The sequence below is a fragment of the Chiroxiphia lanceolata genome, chromosome 12, assembly GCF_009829145.1.
Source record: "Chiroxiphia lanceolata isolate bChiLan1 chromosome 12, bChiLan1.pri, whole genome shotgun sequence".
NCBI classification, from domain to species: Eukaryota; Metazoa; Chordata; class Aves; order Passeriformes; family Pipridae; genus Chiroxiphia; species Chiroxiphia lanceolata.
Genome location: NC_045648.1, coordinates 7,358,036 through 7,379,303, shown reverse-complemented (window position 1 = coordinate 7,379,303; position 21,268 = coordinate 7,358,036). Strand labels below are relative to the sequence as shown.

Here is a 21,268-nt window from a genome sequence, read left to right as displayed (position 1 = left end):
GGTAGCCACCTGGCAATTGAATTTTCAGGAAACTGAAAACTTTCCAAGATGGATACCTTCTGCTTGCTTCAAGCCTTGGCTTTTAATTTTCTTGGGCAAGTTCAGGAGAGGGAATGTAAGAGGAGGTGGAGGAGGAGGAGGATGCAAAGGAAAATAGTAGTAACCATGTCTGATAAGACTGTGATTAAATCAAGGTCTCACTCTAATTACACTGCATTTAAATAAACTTTGCCTAGTAAGTAATTGTAATTAAACTGCAATTAAACATGTATTTATATCACAATTTCCTCCCCTGCACAGCTGCCTGTTTCCACCTCCTGTTGTTGCTGTCTACCTGCCAAAACCTCTGAATTATCACAAGGGACTTTACATTTCTTTGGACTTCCTGGAGGAGATGTTGTGGGGGGCAAGGTCTGAGACCCCCCATGCTCCTCCAGCAATCAGCTAAAAGGAGCTTCTGTTTCCAAGCTGTATTGGAAAAGGTGCATCTGATGCTGTGATAAACTAAACCAGAGGAAAATGTGAGGGGCAGAGATATGAAGATGAACTTGAAAAGGGACATATTTCCCCCTTTTTGAAATTTCTTCACATTTGGGCTAGAAATAAAGCTATCCTCCTTGCCTTCTTTAGAGCACTTTTGATACAAGTATATTTTCTAAAGCCTCAGATCTCTGTTTACTGCATCAAGTTATACATGACACTGAGGAAAAGAGCTCACTTACCTACACAGTAGTTCCTGCAGGTTAGTGTCCAGAGCTGGAAATACAACTCCTGAGCTCTGTTTTCAGTTTTTTAGGAGTATTCACTAACTCCGTGTCTCAGTTTCCTTTATTTGCTGCTCTAAGCTACCTAAACATAACAACTCTACAGATGGTCTTTAAAGTTTACTGCAGTTCTGAACAATTGGGTTACGAAAATCTGTCATGGAAAAACAGGAGGTTCTAGCTTTTTAAAGTGAAAGCTAATTTCTGTTAGGAATCTGAAGGTGGTAAGGAAAGGAAAAGAATGCAGGGAGAAACAAAACAAAAGAAGAAATAAACAGCTAAAGGGAGAGTGATAAAAATGAGGAGGTGAACGCGTATCATAGAGCAAAGAACGCCCGTGGCTAACAAAAACAAACTGGTTTCTCTGCCCTACCTCCCTCCTCACCAGAGATGATGGAAAACATCTCCATTTGTACCTCTGCTCGCACAAAGCTCTAATTAAGGGATTGGAGAAATACCACCGTCACCCTCATCTGTTTGTGTTCAGTTGCTGAAAGGACACTATGCATCTCCCTGACAGGTAGTCATTGCAGCTCCATATGAGCACCCCTCCTCCCTCCAGAGTATCGAGCCCTCTGTTAAATACCTCCAATGAGATCCTCAATACATTTCTGTTACTCGAGGGAGGTGAGCCATGAAGTTCTTACTGTGGGAAATCACTGCTGGGAGGGCAAGGGCATCTGATGGAGGAGAGACTGCATGCTAGACATGTTGCTTTAAAAGATACATAGCAAATGGGAGAATCCCTATGTACAAATGTGGGGTGTCCAGAAGTACATATGGGCACACAGTAATAATAATAATTTAAAAAATCCTTATTATCCAAAAGTAGTTACGCAAATCTGTTTCATTAATGGCAATTTCCCCATGACTGCTGTGTTACAAACTGTATTCACTCCCTGTTTCTCCTCCTTCAGACATTTCTGTTTTCTCTCTTAATAGCTGGTCTCAGGAAGTTCCTTATGACAGTGATTGGTGAAAAAGAACAGAACAGGTATGTTAAGCTTGGTTTTCTGATGTGACCAGTAGTCAGCCTGATCTGGTGTAATCTGTCACATCAAAGGATATAGATCCCACCTCTGCAACTCTCAATTTCTTTTCAAACCTTTCTTTAACCTACAAACCTCAGTTCTGCTTCCAGAAATAGGAGACAAAAGCAATACTACACTGGAGTGACATTTATCAGAGGAATGATTGAACATTACTTTCCCTGCAGGCTCACTCTGGAATCACTGTTTATTTATTGGTTAGTTCAACAACATCGTTCACTCACAAACAATCTAATCTAAATGGTATCCTCTCCACTTTGTAAATCAAAGGGGAGGAAACCTCCAACACTCTCTTCACCACAGTTCTCTCACATAGCTCTGTATCTTACAATCTTTTTAATCAGGAGCAAGTGAAAGAAATGCCACCATTTTATGGTACATGAACTGCTGCCCTTTTCCTTTGGCAACCTGCTGCCCACAGAGACATACCATTGAGTACATGACTACTTTCAGTTTGATTCAGCTCAACTTAGAGGTGCAGTCAAAGGAGGAAAATGACTGTCACAGGTCAAAGCCCAAACCTTCCCTTTTCTTTTAATGGCTCTGTGAGTGCCTCAGGCTTTTTGTTTTCACTTGCAGTGAACTCCATTCTGCCAGTAATTTTGTCTGCTATTAGATGGAATAATGTGAACAATTATCACCTCTGTGTGCATTCTCCATCTCTTTATTTTGATGTAAATACATCTATTCGCAATTATGGATGGCCTTCAACCCACTTACAAGAGACCTAAGACAGATCTTTTAGAAATGAGACTTAGACAACAGTCTTCTGAACATTTGGGACTTAGTAGAGATATTCAAGGACTGCCTGGATGCAATCCTGTGCTTGACAGGGAGGTTGGACCAGTCAACCCACTATGGTCCCTTCTAACCATGCCTATTCTGTAATTCTGTGTCCAGCAACACAGGCAGAGCTCAAGAGACCTTCCCATTTCTTCGTGTGCCCACCTGTCACATCCAGGCTGTGTACTGCAAGTACTGTGTGTACAGCTGCAGACTCCTTCACTTCCAGAACTGAGTGTTCACAATGAATCCTCACTCTCACATCGGCTTTGGTTGACTTATTGGAATTAAAATGAACCACAGGCAGGTTAAAAATACCAGTCAGTCCTGTATCCCTTCACTTCTGCCTTCATTTGCACTGGAGGTGTAGGCAGCACTAAAAAATTTTTCAGCATAGTGGTTATTTCCTTCTCAGTGGCCCACTAGACTGGTTATTTTTACATGCTAGACCATGGTCAATATTCCTAGCGTTAGGAATAAGTGTTTTGTTGTTGACTTAGCCACGGAAGGAATAAGGATCTAGTTACAAGCAAAACCCAGGTATTCACTCTGAAATCCCAGAGGAAAGCTGTGAGGAGGAGGGGGGAAAGCAGAACAGAAAGCCTCAAAGGGTAGAGGCAGAAGGCTATGAGACGTTATCCTTCATTCAGCATGCAGATGAGTTTGCCAAGCAGGAAGCAAAATGAAGAAAAGGTGTCTGACGCATCACATGCCATCTCCGCTGTCACTCACACACTTTAATTACCCTCAAATCAAGTGCAATAACTTCCCCAGCCCTGAAATGTGTGCTGTCTGTCTCCTTATGCACATAATAAGGCCTGTAGGGATTTCAGAGACTTTAGCCCTGCGTGTCTCCTTGCTCTGATCCTGAGGTTTCTTTCAGCATAAAATAAGCTGAAAAGCATTGAGAGGCACAATCTTATATTTACAAGTCCCTATTCTGCTTGCCAAACCTAGCTGAGTCAATGAATGCCCAAGATTGTGATTTGGATTCTCTTGCACAGAGTATATTTGTGTACTGCTGTTTCCATATGTCATTATGTTATGCTGCTTGTAACTCCACTCACACCTAGCCAAGGAAGGAGCCACAGCAAAAAAACTGCAATATTTCTAATTGACACAGGATGGGCAAAACCTTTTTCAAGGAAAAAAAAGAAGCCCCAAACACATGTCCCCTTCCCAGATTCCAATCAGATTTAGTTCCTTTTAGGGGAACTAAGGTAATGAAAATTTAGCTGAGCTCTCTTTTTTTCCGATTTCTATCTCTGGTTCTTGGCCTTTAATTTGCTAATTACTGCGGGTGACATCCCAGGAGACCTGCACAAAATTAAGTACTAAACCACTGTAAGAAAGAGGGGAATTGGTCTCAGGTAGTTCAGCCACTTAGAATTAGGCATCTGGTCTAAACTAAATTTTGTGGCTGCCCCTCAAATCAATGGCGGAGGTAAAAGGTACATTGCAACTATAGGTAAAGTAAGTTAATCAATTAATCATCTTCCAGCAGTGTCTTCCTCTCTTCATGAACTACAGAAGAGGGTATGTAACCAGCTCCATTTAGACACCTAAATTCTTCAATCAAAAGGCTACATTTTATGAAGGATCACGCTGCCGACAAAACACCTCCCAAAGGAGATGTTTGAGCAGAGATAGATGAAGGATATTAAACTGGCCAATGCAGAAAGAGATGAGCTTAAACTATTAAACCCATATATTCCTGTAAAGTTCAGCACCAAGGCTGTGCGAATACTCTGTGTCCTGAATTTTGGATCTCTGTCACTGAAGTAGGGAAGGTCTAGGGCATTGCAAAAGATAAGTAGAAAAAAAATGAGTTTGGCTTAGGTATTTGCTTGCTTTTCTTTCCAAAGACAATGAACACATCACACATGATGTCAAGTGAGAGCAATCCTACCCCCAAAGAGCTTGCATAGGAGTGGGCTGGAATGTTAGATGTACGATAATATATTAAGTGATAATATATTAAGGCAATACAGTATTGTCCTGAAAATCTCAGCCTGTTAGCAAATTATGGTCTTACTAAGAAACATGATGTGTGGTTTGCTGGCTCAGTCTGGGAGGATATTTGTTGTCCCATCTGAACATAAGGAGATGAACCAGAGTCCAGGCTGAGCAGTCCTTGAGAAGGACATCTGGGATCAACACAGTTCAAGCGGAAGGCGTGGGCTGGAGTTTTGAGTTCATTTTGTGAATAAATGAAATCAGAAAGCTGCCACCTGCTTGGGATGTATTTGAAAATACGGCGAAAGAAAAACATTGCAAGAGCTTATGCTATTATAAAACCCCTATTCTTTAGTTTGATTCCCATCTTGGAGACATTCATAGGAAATATATCTACAGGAGGGATCTGAGAAAGAAAAAGGCAAAGGGATTAGGGAATCTTTACTACCACCAGCTGAAAAGAAACCCATTAGAATAGGGGAGTGTAAAAAGTTTGCGAATTTATTTTCTTTTAAAGATTTTTTTAAAGATTTTTAAGATTATAGCAGCCCTATAGGTTCCTGATTTTTCTCTGTTGAACAAAACTCCAGCCCCTACTCACACAAAATTTAGTTTAAAAGTCTCCTTATGTGAGTTCACCAGGCTTGTTAACGAAGACCTTCTTTCCCCACTTGGTCATTTTGTGTCCATGCCTGAATCTTGAACAGGAAGGTGTGTGTTGGGTGGGGATGACGGTGCAGTTACAGTACTGTGGAAGACGTTACCACATTCACAGCCCATGTACTCGTAATACCTGTCTGGTGGTACCACTTCACTTCTGATTACATACTATCCACATAAAAATAAATGCTGCTGTAATGATATACAAGTGGGGAGCTTGACATGTGACTGCTGACCCCCCATAAGTACCCACAAAAGACAGCAGAGGATATTTTCGTGAAGCACAGGAAGCAAATAAATAGCTCACTTATGATGTGGAAAGCAGTCTGGTGTGGTTTGCATGAACTGACTGAAGGTACAGGCTACATTCATCATCTGGCAGTGGCATGTTAGGCTCTGTTTCTGAAATGCTGTGGCCTAAGCATCAGCACTGCACATGCCCACCTTGTCTTTCAGATCCACTGGTACATGACTTGAATATTTCCCTTCCCATTTGTCTTGTTCCTCAGAAATGCTGGGCACAGTACATAAAATCAGCAGGAGCAAGGAGTGCTCAGCAAATTTCAAAACAATGCCACAGGTAGGTAAATATCTGAGGCAGGAATGAGCTGCCAAACATCAGCCCCTCGTCTCCTTTGAATATTTTGTTTCTTATTTTTACATATGCACATGATGTAAAGCCTGTTTATCTGTTTGCTGCTTGCTCAATGAATCTCCAAAGCCTCCTGTACTCAGCTATGATTCATTTCTGAATAATTTCATGAAAGGCAAATAACACGTTTCCAGTTCTACAGACTTGTCTCATATTACTGGGCACTTCATCATTTGGAGGCAATTTTTTCTCACTTGCCTCATTCTTCCCTTTCCCCCCATACATGTAAAACCATCGCCCCTACATTCTGACCCCTCAGAGATTACAAATCATTTTAAGTGGAGGAAAGGTTGGGCCCCAGCTTTGTGCTTGATGCATTTTGTTTAAGTTGCTCGTGCTGTTCCAACATCTGTCATATCCTCCACAGCAGTGCAATCAAACTGTCAGGGCTGAGCGAAGTTTTGCTGATCCAATCTGCTCCTTCTGTGATTCCCGTCAAAAGCATCAGGAGGTGGCAGATACAGTTGTGTGCTCTTTAAACAACAGATCTTTATTTTTGCACATTAGAGGAACTGTTATTGTTTGTTTCTCTTATGCTCACAAAGTGTGTTCAGATGTGGCTGCAATCACAAACCAGACTGCAACTCCCAGATTCTTCTGCACTCCTGCAGTTTTACCTCCCCTCTTCCCATGTGAGGACAGAGAACATAATTACCTCTCAATCTTGCTGGTCTCTGTAATTCCATAACATATCCTGGAAGCACCCAGGAGGAAGTTACTTTTTGGATCCTGCATTATTATTAATGTGGTAATTAAACCAAAGGGTTGTATGGAAAGGGGAAGAGTCATATTTTAATAAGCTCCCTCCTGGATACTGCACTGTGAGTTGCCAGATAAACGTTATTCCTTGTTAACGATACCAAAAGGATCTGATACTAATTGATATTATTGATACTAATATTACTAATCACTTTGACTAAAAGGACAGGATGTTCTTTCATCATTTAAAAAGTATGTACCTTTGATGTACCTTAATAACTGAAAGAATTTGGAAAAAAAATTATTCCATTTGGGCTCTGTTAATATGCAGCATGTATTTTTAATCAGCTTTCCAGCATGATGCACCTTTTCACACTTCTGACTGAAGCCTTAAACCCTTGCTATGAAATGGAAACTTATGGTTTTATCATTTAATAAAAGGAACCTGAATCTGAGATGAGTCATATGGTTCTGCCCCATTTCTGTGCTGGCCTCATAGCCTATGGCTTACCCATCAAGGTAGAAAGTCTTCTAATTACAGCAAAGCACCAATGGAAAATGAAACTTAGGATGCCACTGTGCCCTCCTCTCTAATACTTATATTGGCTGGTGACTCCTGCTGCGATGAAAAATCAGGTTCAGAAATGCTTTGATTCATTAAAGAAAAACTGTTTTTTATAAAAAAAAGAAAAACCCTAAGATAGCAGACTTTGGTTCTGTAATACGTTTGCTTCTTTAAAAATCTCCATCTCTAAACCTAACTGGTATGAAAACATGTTCGACTTTCCATGATCTGACTTGACCCCCTTCCAAACCATCCCAGCCAGGGACTGGATCATTCTCCCCTGAACAAAGAAGAATCTGAAAGCCCTGTCAGAGGAGAATACAGTGCTGCCCATAGGCATGAGAAAGGATTAGCTCCAACTTCCAGCTTGGCTACAGGACTTCAAAATACACACACACCTCCCCCCAAGAAAACCCATAGATTAATGGCAAATAAACTTTTCTTGAGTCCAGATCCACAAGGTTGAGGGCTCTGAAAATCCCACATAGTATGTAGTTGCCATCACTAGGAGTTACTCTTTCTCTTTTAGCTTCTACAAAGGCTGTTCTGTAATCCACCCTTTCCACTTAGAGTTCACAATAGAACCCAAGAAGATGGTTTCCCAGGGAAATGCAGTGAAATGAATGGACGCTCAGAGCATGTTTCCAAAAATCTGTCTTATGTACTACATGTACTGTAAAATAAAGTAAGGTAATAGAAAAGTGAATGGCAGCATTTCCAGGAGCCTGAAAGCTTAGCAGGTTGGTTCTACCTAGGAGGGCTGTTGCAGCTACTGATTACACATCTTCTCACACTGTGTTAACAACTCATCCTGACTCCAGTTGTTGCTGAAATTTCTTTTGGATCACATCTGTGTTGTATGATGGAGTCCAATTGTGAGCTTTTTGGCAGCTGTGTAGAGTACTAAGTATCCACTAATTCGATTTCTTTTCTGGGAGTATACACCTTTGGGGAATTTAGTGCTTGCTCATCTAAATTCAAGTAACACGGCACACAGGAAAACAAAATCGAAGGATGACATAACAAGAATTTTGCTGGTCACTGGACCTCTTCTTATAAACAGGATCCATTAGACCAGATGAAATGAAAAAGTAGTCAGGGAAGTAAAAGTTGCAGTCTCTGAGGAGTAGCCACTCTCTGAGGAAGAGAACACCATATGAACAGCTTTGACTAAATGAGTCAAATTATTTGATGACATGACAATAACTAAGACAGTGACTTCCCAGCTGTTATCTCAAGTGGAATTTTTAGCAGTGCAGTCATCTTGCACTTTAAAGGAAATGGAGTTTGGAAAGTGAAACAGAAAACGGGAATCTTTGGCTGGCAAGGACAGGGAAATAAAATCATCCCAAAACCTTTTATTTTTTTTTTTTCCACATTGGAAAAAAAGGAAATTAAATCTGAGTTGACCAATTAGCCCCCACAATCCCCAAAGGCAAGACAAGATCTTTTTGCAGGAAAGCCTTGAGGTGAAGCCAATTCAATTAGTTTCCACAGCAAAACTGTCAAGACCCAAAAATCTAGGTGGAATAATGAACTGATTAAAACCTGTAATTGCAATTCAATGGAGGAAACCATTAATCATGGAGATGGCAACATTTTCTCATTTCCAAACTCTGCTCCTTTGAATTGCCAACAAAAGGGATTGTAGGAATAAAGGGCTAATGTAAACTGGAAAAGGAGCATCCTGGATAGAAATCTGTGTAGTTCTATGATTGGGCCGAGGAAAAGAATAACATTCTCTAGACAATAAGAGACTATTAAAAAAAAAGTTATAGTCATAGTTTTTTCCTTATTCTTAATTCCTCAGCTCTCCGTTGTTTACACCACAAATCAGAAAAGGTCACAGCCTGAGCATCAGTGACACTCAAACTGAACTCTAAGTCATTTCTTCCCCCTTTAATTTCATGTGTTTCTAATATTTCTCAGCTTACTTTTTTTTTTTCTCTTATTCAGCCCTCCTCTACAAGTGCCTTGGTCTCATCATTGTGGTGACAAACTGTGATGTTCCCAAAGCAGTTAATATCTCAAAGAAAGGGGAAGGCAGGTTGCCAACTGGCAGCTCCTCCAGAGATGTTCAGACACCACCACCATCCCCACCCTCTACTGCCTTCTCAGCTGCTGCAGACGCTGCCATAGCACATCATGCATTGCAAAGGGAACCAGAAAAGCAAACCTCATTTCTATTCAAACAAAACCTGATTTTAATCAAAGGCAATACTTTTATCTAAGCTTTTGGAGATAACTCCACAGCTCAGACGAGCCTTCATGCCATGACTTTTCATCATCAAAACATTAACCCAACTCCTTTCTCTCCTGCTACCCCTTCAAGATTAAGCCACCATGATTAAGCTCAAGAGGCCAAAGTCTGTTACATTCTCCTTTGTCAGCCCAGGTTTTTCCCTTGGCTAACTCTTCTGTCTCCTCTCTCTAAAGGGAAGGGTTAGACTGGGGTTACCACTAAGCTACTGAAAGTGTCAGCCAGGCTGCAACAAGAGCAGGTAGGATGATAAAGTGGGTGGTGACAGAGAGGGTGAGAAGAGGTCTAAAAAAGCCAGTATTGTACCAAGTGTGTGTAGCATATAAAACTGACCAGGAAATTAAATGCAAAGCATGATGAGAAGGGAGCACTGCCTTTATGCCCAATCAGAATGAAAATTAGCAGAAGAAGAAAAAAAAATTGGATGTTACTTCATTTTGATAACTGATTTTCCAGTGTGCAATATTTCCTGAGAGTTGGATACCACTTAACCTAAAACTCCAGTGAAGTTTGCAGGTCTTGTAATTATCAGTGGTAGCACTAAGTGGCCCTTCTACAAGCAAGGAAGGTTCAAACCAGGGACATGAAAATTTTCCTGCTAGGAAGAAAGAATGTGAAGAAATAGGATAAGAATGAGTGAAAGCTTCTCTTAGCTGAGCAGACTCTTCCCCTAGAGAGCTCTGAAGAAGCAGAGCTTAATTAATTGTAGCACCATTGAAGCTCTGCAAAGAAAAAGCCTATTAAGCCACGAGCTCCATCCTTCAGACCATAGTCCAATTCCCACTGAGCTATCCAGGATAGTGCTCAGTGTCTCTAGTGATGACCTTCCTGGAAATCCTAACTCACTGAGGCAGTTGTGTATTGAACAACAAAAGAGCTCTGAAAACTTTGGGAAGCAAAAGGCATAACTGCAGATCTCATGGTCTTCAAGAGCTTTCTCAAGTACTAGGTCTGTGCTTAAGGGATAAAGAAGAAGATGTAAGAAAAGTAGAAGGTGGAAAAAGGAACCAGGAAGGAGGATTTTCACATTCTCTTTGGCTCCAACCAAATTCTTTCTTCCCTCCAAAAATGTGTTTCCAGTCAGAATACTGTTCTCCACTCCAGATGTGAGAGCTGGAGGGACTAGTCAGTGGTAGACTTTCTGTTTCTCACAAATTATTGCAGCCAACAGAAATACAGCTTATTACAAACAACCAAGATCTGAGCTGTTTGAAAATCTTAGATGCTTCTTGAACTCATCGGAGATATACCAAGCAACTCATATCATTTTAAGAATGAATAAAATACAGCCTTGAATTAAGTGATGCTTTAATGGACTGGCTTGCTCCCTCTGCCTTTTTTATTTATTTTTTAATTTATTCTGGAAGCCAGTTGCAACTTTCAAATGTTGCCCTTATTATATATAAATTCATTATTAATTTATTATTAGCTTATTTTTGCCACTAATGATCTGGGTGAAGACTTGCCTGTCAACTAATCCATGTCAAGGGAGATAAAAAATAACTCCTCAAATTGATTTAAAGGCTACAGCTTCTAAATTGTGGGAGCAATGTGGGAGTTCAGAAGTTTCAGAAGCTCCAGAGACAGTTTAGAGGAATGGGTGCTTTTAGTAAGAAGGGAAAGTGAATGTATTCCTTTGCCACAGGGAAATGAAGAGCTGCATTAAGCAACCTATACTCTGGACTCAACAATACTTCCTGGAAGACCAAATGGGAGGAAAAAAACCAGGTTCACTGATTTCCATCTGGAAATAGCCTTCCTAATATTTAACTGAATGGAAAACTCACTGCCTCCAGGCTGCCTAGAGGTGTGATATTTTCAAGATGTTCTCTGAATTCTTATTCCTGTTGTGCTGAATAACATCAACACAATCCTCAGAGCAACAGCCTCCTATCCCACAAAATTTGTCTGATCTCACCTCTACAGAGAAGCCTTTTTCAAGCCTTCATTTCTTCTGACTGTTCAAGAGTAGGTGAGAACAAGCAACCTTATGTTCATCAAGGACAAGGGGATGCACACAGGCAGTACCTTGACATACTTAAGCTGAAAATCCACTGTCCTGTTCACTTGACAAAAACTTGTCACAGATAGATTGTAAGGGGTATAAGTAAAGGGACTGGTGAAGTCGGACAGGCACTGGGGTAATTCTGAGACAGCTGGTGAGTATATCCTGAGCCCTAAACATGAAACTATAGCACTGAGACAGATCTCTAGGGCTCCCAGACCATTTACAGACCCTGGACTACCCTTGACTTCACCATTTCAGGATCCTGGAAAACCAAGCAATTTAGAAGACAGCCAATGCCAAGATCCATTTTTAGAGTCTCCAAACTCTGCTGTTCCCTTCCAGGTGACCTCACCAGTCTTTCTGAAATCTCCAACACTCCCATAGGTCCCCCAGAGATCATACTGGGATATGTTTACACTGCCTTTCACTTCTCTTTTCAAGACCTCGGCCATGTTTATTGATTTATGCTTTGTTTCACAGCACTGCTTTTCTGCTGAAGGTGACCCCATGTCTGCCAGACTGGAATGTTCTCTTTTGAGGTCATGCTCTAATGCCTGCCTGGCTCCTGTAAAACATCACTCTCTGAACAGCTCCTGATGGATGTTTTGGCCAAGAGTTCTGCTTATTACATGTCAAACATGGTTCGAAAATGAGCACAGACTGACTGCCTTGATGAGGGGAAACCGGGATTATGTCAAAGTTCTTTGTGTTCTAAAGGTCAACACATCAACTTCTTCAACAGGCTTTCCTACGGCTGTAATTGCAAATCTTTTGCTTAAGGTAATCAAACAAATATATTTTGAAAAGCATGAGTTGGTGGAAAAAGATCTACTGAATTAGGATTAGGGAAATAGAACATTTTGGCTTCAGATCACAGGAAGAAATCAACTTTTGTCCTCAGAAACCAACTGATTTTGCCATTTCTCAGCTCTCCAGCTGCCTAACAGCAACTGACAGGGCTCCACTGTAGCCAAGCTCTCAGAGAAGGAGTTCTTACAGATAAGCCCAGCAACTCATATTCAGACTCTTTATGTGTAGTATTTAAAATTGAGATAGTAACCAAAGTTTATTCATCTGGGTTCAACATTGTCCCCAGTACTATCCAGCAGATGCCACACCTCAACATCACCACACCACTATGTTCCAATATGTCCCACATACACCCATCTCATAGAGTTAATTCTCATTACTGAAGAGCTTCTCAGACTAACTCAAATTTTTCCTTCACTTATCCAAACCATTACTGCTTATGCTACTACATTTAGAAAGAAAATAATTCCCTTCCCTGAATAACATACATTGTTTCCTGGAAGATGTTTATAGCCATCAATCATATCTCCCCCAAGCTCTCCCTTTTTACACTACATAGTTTAGTTCCTCACGTCTCTCCTTCTCCCTCTGTTTCTTTAATCCTTCCAGGTCATGAAATTATATGTATTTTTGCCTGGTTTTTCATATTTATCTGAAACTGTGGAGGACAAGAATCACACAGTATTTCTTAGTGCTACAAAGGAAAGCAGAGTAGCAAAGAGTGCTAACAGTGTACATGTTTAGGATAGTCTGAATAACAAAAGGCAAGGTATTCTAGTGATATAAAACAGCACAGCCCTACAAACATGATACAAACTGTCTTGATATATATCAGCAGAAAATCTGGTCATCAATACATCTTTATGTCCTCTCAAAATTTCATTATATGCTTTGCTAAGGATTGGGAGGAATTCATGAAGAATGACACTGTCTTATTTATAAATTATGGTAGAGAGGACAGACAGAAGAACAGGAAAATCCAATCTAGATTTTCTTTTCTCAGGGGAAAAACCATAACACCGCATGATAGGATACAATGTTCCTATTGACACATGACTTCTAAAGTGATTAAAGCCAACACACTGCAATGCTGAGTCACACATGCCATCATGAGTGAGATCTATGTGGTTCTTCCCCTGATAAACTGAAGGATGCACCCATAAAAACAGTACTACTTCACAGGTTTGCTGGCAGCCCTCCATGAAAGGCCACCTCTGGATGAGTACAGACTGCTAGGAGGAAGCCAGGTAGACATTCAGGGGGGATGGAGCTGGCATGGATCACCAATTCCCAATCATTGCCCAATGCAGTTCTTCTCAGATGCATTTGCTTTTCTTCGTAAAAGGAAACGGAAACTTCAATCCCCTCCTATCATCAGAAATGTTTTCAGGATTTATTTCTACAGCCTGGAGAGCTGTTTAATCTTCAAAGAAGATAAAGTTTAATTCTTTCCTACATTTAATAACAGCCATAAACTGTCAGGATATTTTTGGAGTTTTGCATAAGCCAACCAGATCCAGACTCTGTTCTGAAGGCATTTCATTCTGCCATGAAGATCACTAATGAGCTCCAGTGTCTTTGTAGTCACCTGAAAGTTTACCAGAATTGTTTCTTGAAGATCTATGACACCTGGAGATCTGGGCATCACTTTCCCAGCATGCCCGAGAGTGTCACTATGTCTCTCTTTTCCTGAGAAAACACTCTAATTTTTCAGCAGCTCCTGAGGCTGAAACACCAAACAAAATCTCACATAGAAGAATATGAAAATGAGACAAGACAGTAATACAGATAAAATTCTGTCATTCTGTGTAAAAGTAGGTTTCATCCTCTGCTGGAATAATGTGCTCAGGTTTAGCCACTAAAAAGGCCAAGCAGAAAGAGACGTGGCAGAGGCAGCAAAAGTAGATTAGATTATTATGCATTATTATACAGGGGGAAGAAAGTAATCCATTAGAAGGAAAATGAAAAGCTTTGGGATGATGAGGGGTAAAAAGTAAAAGAGAGAGACTAGACATATGAGAGAGCACTGCAGATAATATCTAGAAGGGCAATTACTGATTCCCTTTCTCTATATTCTTTCCCATAACACAAGACCTGGAGGGCAATGTGCAATTAAGGGCCACCCATTGAAAACACACAAGAATGAAACGCTATTTAGCGTGTAATTAACCTGTGGAACTCACTCCCACATGGCATTCTGTGGACAAAGAGCTCAGACAGAGCCCAGGAAGGATTAGACACTACTAAGAAGTGGTAAAATAGCATTTCCCGTACCACCAGCTGGACAAAAATAAAATACAAAGAATATCAATCCTCCTGCTTTAGGGCCTCAGTTGTTCATTGTGATCAGCAGCAGGTAAAGCTCAGCAGGATGTCAAAGATGCAGTTCTGCCAATGAAAGCTTCAGTGCATGGCCCTTTCCTATGTGCCTCTTGTCACTTAGATGCTTATATGGCTCCTACAGTTCCAGGATGGGAGTTCATTACAATCAGTAACATATTCATCATCACAATAGCCTGAGAAGGTACAGAAGAACTTTTCTCCCTATTGTACGGTCTGTGAACAAAAAGGTTAGGGACATGCTGGAGGTCATACAAGAGAAGGGAGCAGAGCACTGCACTGCTCCGTCCATCCATCCTGAACATTGGACCCTCCTGCATTCCAGATCAAAGATAGCTGGGAAAGGAGACAGTAGTTCCATTTCCAAGTCCCTTTCAGACATGGATGTCCCAACACTAAGCATACCAGCAATTTATTTAAATAGCATCTGCAGCACGATCAACACAATCATTTGCATCAGTCAAACCATGACCACTGTTCCAGGGACCCAGCCCTTGGGTGGTACCTCCCAGAAGGTTTCTCTGACCTTGCTGACATCCAGCACAAGCTCAGCAGTTGGTTTGTCCTTTGGAATGAATTCTAGCTGGCCGTGCTGGATGGCATAATGTCTCGTAGCATGCAATGTTTCCCTCCTACTGTGATTTATCCGTAGGATTTTTAGTACATGCAGCCCACTTAGGGTCAGGCCATGAAGTTGCTGCATGTTTAATTTACCTAAGCAGTCCCAGCCAATCCAATACAACTACTCTCATGGTTGCACAATAAACCAATCTTTTAAAAGGACAGATGTACAGAAACCGTGACTTTCCTCCATGTGGAGATAAATCACGTCTTTTTTTACAAATGGTTGTATATGCACTCTGTGTCACTTTTTACATTATCATTTATTTTTAATATATTTAACTAATAGTCATTTATCAGTCAATCTCTGATGATAAATACAGCACTTCTTCAACACTGATAATTCTTTTATTTTTTCTTTTTTTTTTTTTAACCTTTTCTTCCCATGGAGCAGTTTTGCCCTGAGATGAAAATATAAAAGTCCACCACAATCTTTACTGTCCTGTTTGAAATGAGTCCTGTTTGAAGCTGTGATACAATGAATGCACAGGTCATTTTGAGAATAAAACATAAAGACACACTAACCGTGAAAGTTTTATTTCCTTCACAAGTGATAAGCATGTCTGAAGGAAAGACTTTTTTTTTCTTTTTTTTTCTTTGCTACCTTTGGCCTGCTGTGGAACACTTGCTAAAAAATGTTCCCTGATTCTAATCTCCAACTGGTGTTTCACTTATCTTGAACTCTTAAATGTCACCAGCTTTCAACTGGTGCTGTGAAAAGACCCAACTTACATATCTATAAATGAAAGAGCTCTATTTTAAACAAGTTTCTTTCTTCCTTCCTCTCTGCCTTTTTTCCTTCCTTTTCTTTCTTCCTTTCTACCTTCCTTTTTTCTTCCCTCTCTCCTTCCTTTCTTTCTTTATTCTGGTACTGCATTTCTGCTTTGATTTTGACTGTTGACACAAAAAAAAAAAAAAAGGCAAGAGGAGAAGCTATAAATTATACAGAATAAGACTACTCTTAATTAGTCTAAGCTCCTATTAAATTAACAAATTTTCCTTTAATTTGATACAGTACAAATTTTTAACCAAATTTAGCTTTTAAGAGGTTCTTCTACTTCACCAGGGCCACAACTAATTTTCTGAGCTGGATAGTGGATCCTGAACAGATGCCAACACCACCCTGCATAGTTGAGGAAATACAAAGGTGTGGAATGGGAATGGAAAAGAGGATGCTCACAAAGATTAGGAATGAACAGATTTCATGTCACCTGTTCCAACCTGCAGCTCTATATTGAAATGTTACCATAAACCAAAAGAAATCATCACTTTGATTGCACGGCCGTGAATATGACATAACTTCATTGCACAGTAGATTTCCACAAGGCCCCATTCCAAAGCCAGGTAATGCAGGGGATTGGGAAACTCTTCACAGGGAAGCATCAAACAACCAAGTGTCCAGCTCAGGATGCTACTGACAAAGATCAGTAGAAAATTGCTTCATTAAAGGGATCTTGTTACTAAATAGTAGATTAAAAATCTAATCAGTCGCATTCTACAACAAACGCCACAGGGAGATCACAGACAAATGCAAGTTACAGATCTCTTGATCATTGGCTCAACAGGCACAAGAGATGCAAAGTTGAGTCATGCAGCTGGGCAGAAGGATACAAGGATAATGTTGACATTGCCCCTTTGAGAAAGAAAGGACTCAAATTCCATGTTCAGCAAGACTGCCAGAAAATGTCAGTGCTTTGCATTATTCCTTAATCTGAATCATCATTAGATTATTGACTCTGAAGCTGACACTCCAAAAAGTAATCTCGTTCTTTAATAAGTCATTGAAGCACAGCACCAGTGAGCCAACATATCATAAGAAGATAATGATATGGGTAATTCTCACCTTTCTGCTACTGTCTTATCCCTTAGATCTAAACAGTGGACACATTTCGTATTACACTGCTCATCTGAGCATATCAAAGGGCTTTATAGATGTTCATTATAAGTAATTACCAGGCAGCACATGGATAATTTACAGGGTGGTAGAAGTGAAATTTCTACTGCCCTCTCAGTTTTTTTCTCTGCTCTGCAGTTTTTACACTTCTTTTTTCCTTTGTTACCCGTCTCTTTCTCACCACTGTAAATTAGGAATGTCAGTAATTTGAATATTTTCCTAAATCACATCTGTAGGTGCCTATATCAACAAATATCTAGCCCTAAATTTGGAAGCAAATCTAAAGGAGCAGCCTAAGGCAGAGATCCCCTCCCAGAACCAGCCATGCCAGTGGAAGAGTTTCTGCCTCCAGATGCTTTTTTTTACCTAACGCTAACTCCATCAGCACTAACTTAGCTTTTTATCCAGGTAAAACGTAATGGTAACCAGTAAGGAGGTGTGAGCTGCAAGGCACTAAGTGGGAGAGAATCTGACTCTAAACTACACCCCACTAATATCCTAAGAAAGCAGAGAAATTAACAGACCTGAAATCATTAAATTCAGTGAGAGTCACTTCTCAATGTGTCTCATAAAGACAAATACAGTTTAAGGAGGTGAAGATCCTTCATTGATCAACAGAGGAGAAGAAACCTTTTATTTTCAAATTTGGTGGGGTTTTCTCCTCCCTTTTCTGCAGAGATTTTACACAACTCTGTTCACTCAATCTTTTCCTCAGCCACCTTTGGGATTCCAAGTCCCAGGGCAGTCTACATTTAACAGCCATGAACATTTAAAATGTAACTGCAAATTGTCATAATTGTCATTTTGAGCAGAGGCTGGGATTTCTGGAGTTTGTTTCTTTTTTTTTTCTTTTTTTTTTTGCCCTACAGGATCTTAATTACCTTTCTCATCACAGATTTTAAAATAGAGTTGATGCTTGGGAGAAGGTAATACTTGAATAAGAAAAGAATGGTGACCACTCATAGATACTCAGAAGAGAAAGCGATTCAAAGGAGCAGAACTAGAAAGGTGTGGCAAATGGCTAAAGGTGTGACACAAAGCCCAGCAAAGTACAAAGCTGAACACAAAGGAGGAAGAAAAAATACAGCAGCTGTCTACCGAGCCAATATGAAAAGGTTGAAAAGTTAAATAATCAGAAAGGAAAAAAGAGGGAGAGCTTTCATGGCAGGAAAAAGAAAGGGCAAAAGAGAAAGAAGTAGCACAATGACAACATAGTCTTATACACACAGAGGAAAAAGACTTATCCAATGAGAGAACATACGGACAAAGAAAAATAACCCCAACCACAGATGGATTTCCAAGGCAACACACATAAACCAAACAAAAATTAAAGACAAAAAAATTAATTTAAAATCTCCACAAAAGAATTTAAACTCTAAAATGTATTGGGGAAAAAAGCAAATAATCTTTTCCAGTGTAGCAAAAATGTTCATTTTCTAAAAAGGCCTTTTTCCAACACAAGTTTTCCCATTCAGCTAATGTCATCCAGCTCCAGTTATGTATTCCAGGCCCCTAGGGCAAAACATAATCTGTCTGTGTTTGAAATGAGAACATGTTTGTTCAGACCTTAGGCCAACAGCAACCAAGGGATCCATCAGTGCTCTGGAGAAAAGAAACAGGAAGGGAACAGTAGGGGAACATTTGAGCATGCTTTGAACATCAGATAATGCCCGAGCAGTCAAGGATACCTGAGCCAAATTGTCACTTTTAATACCCATAACTCATCATGGCACCCTCAATATATTTCAGAACAACTCCTTCCATGCCAGCTGCTACAACAGCTTCCCCAATATGCAGCCATGTGGGAGCTGCAATGTGCTCTCTGTAGAGCCCTTCCAGGGTTTCCAGGTCTTTAGGAAGCTGTTCTCCAGCAGACCAGCCAACTCCCTGCAGTGAGGAATTCATAAGCATGGGACAGTAAAAGTTCATTGTTTCAGGGCAGCTCATGGAAGGCTTCACCCAGGTGGGACTGCCATTGATGTCCCCTCAGTTGCTGTAGAAACAGGAACAGAGTACACTGTACTATACACTATATCATTCCAGAGCTCTGAGCCCAGCCCAGGCTCTTTTTCTCTAGGTACCACAGCTGTGATTAGATGGAAGCATCAGTCTGTAATCAGAGCTGCAAAATGGACGGATCAATACAGCTATCAGTGATTAACGTTACTGTAACTGCCTGGCACATTTTTTATTTATTGGAGCAGGCAAGCCAAGATGCCTGGGGATAAGCAGTTTCTAGCATGGAGAGACCTAAGAAAAAAGGGCGAAAAGCGGTTGTTCATATTGGAGACTACCCCTTTTCCCTCCCTTTGTTGCTGTCACAGCCTGGAGGCACATGAGCACGTGTGCATCACATACTGCTACAGAAACATCTGATTCCTAGCAGAGACCAGTTGGCACATTAGGGTAATGCATCTCTCCTTCACCTTTGGAGCTAGAGATAGAACAAGTTTTCCCAGTCCCAGGGTATTCCCATGTGGATTTTTATTTGTTTCAGACCTGTATTTTCTTTCCCTTCACCCAAAGGAGTTTTCATGACCAAAAGAACTGGCAATGTCACAGGCCAGGATTTAGCAGAAGCGAGAATTCCCCCAGGGGCAGAACTGGAGAAAACAGATATAAATCAAAGACTTGGATGCATTAGCAGAGCTACATGAAAAGGCTATGATGAGAATGGCTAGAAATATCCAAGTTGAGGAGAAAAAGAGCTGAGGAGAGTTCTGTGGAGGCCTGCGACCAGCAGAAGTTGCCATTCAGAACCATGAGGTAGAAAATTGCTGTGGCCTCTGACCAGCAATATCACAACTTCTATTCACCTTCATAAAAACCAGGAAAAACACCCAGAGTTTCAATAATGAAACAAACACCTTACAGCAAGTGCTGATTTTTAAAATAGGGTTCTAGATGTACGATCTATTCCAGTTGGTTTTGCTCTGCTGGTATTAGCTGTTTCCTGAGGCATGATTGCTTCCAGTTTTGGAATACATTAGTGTTCAGCTCAGCTCCAGGCATCATTCTAAAGGAGAGAGGCAGGGTGAATTTTTAAAAGAGCCTGATAGTAGTATTATTTTTACACAAGCATTTACTATTCTTTCTCACTGAACACCTCCCTGCTGGTACTGCCGATCCGAGTCAGCCCTCACCCTGAAGGGCACTTCACTTCTAGTTTGTACTTCACATATAGCTGTAAGAGCTCAACCATGAAAGGAAGCAGTAGGCACATCCTATATCCCAGCTGTAGCTCCACGCCTCTCCAATACTTCACCCAGCTGGAGAAGTTTGGCTTCACTGTGCCCTGACTGATTTATCCCAAGTTCAGGCAAGCTCAGCACGAGCCATCTCGGTCCCAATAATGAGGTCACAGGGAACCATTTAGGAGGCTGTCATTAGTGAAAATACATAACCTTTGAGTTCTTGGGGTAATTTCATCTCTGTTTCCACAGCTGATAGAGTCTATTGTGTACTGACTTGTGGAAATTACTGCAGGATATTTCAAGTCAATCTCAGCTAAGCCTGATAACTCCCCCCACCTCCACTCCCTTATTCATAGCCAACAACTGGACATTGCAAGTCAATGACCATCGACAATATGACACATGGATCTACAGACCCAGCAAGTCTAATATCAACAGAACTGACAGTGCTGGATCCTGGCTATCATCAAAGGAGAGACAAATGTTCCAGCTGCCAATAGATGTGCCCTTGCATTGACCTTAACTGAAGTACCCTTGGCCTGAGGGAGCAACAGACATCAATTAAAATTCTTTGAAGTGCCAAATTCTGCATACCTTTCAGCAGCCCCATTCTCATTCCTCTGCTACAGGTGGGCCACTAATCATAAACCCTTTTATACATGTTTGTACAGCAAACAGCTAAAGCTTTGAGGAATTAACAAGACAGTGGGGTTTTTTTGTTTGCTGATAGAATCAGGGATCTCACCTCCTTTTCAAAGCCTACAGGGCTAAATGTGTGAAATCTTTCATTGATTCTGCAGTTTCCTTTTCCAATCTTGTTTGCAAAAAGATCTTGAAATTTATCCTGCACTTCAAGAGGGCATTTACAGTTGTCGCTTTTGCCTACTCTCAGCATCCATCCTCCACAAGAACAGCTTCTTGGAGTCAAAGAGGACATATGATACTTTCCCAGAGGCAAGTTTGCAGTAAGGATCTGCTCACAGGGGAGAAGTGGAGACTCTGTGAAAGTGTGT

At 40.8% G+C, this 21,268-nt stretch overlaps 1 protein-coding gene across 1 annotated transcript in view; it reads right to left on the bottom strand.

Annotated features, from left to right (window-relative positions):
• Window positions 1–21,268, bottom strand: part of AGBL1 (ATP/GTP binding protein like 1) — a 248,195-nt gene that overhangs the window by 20,462 nt on the left and 206,465 nt on the right. The window lies entirely within an intron of this gene.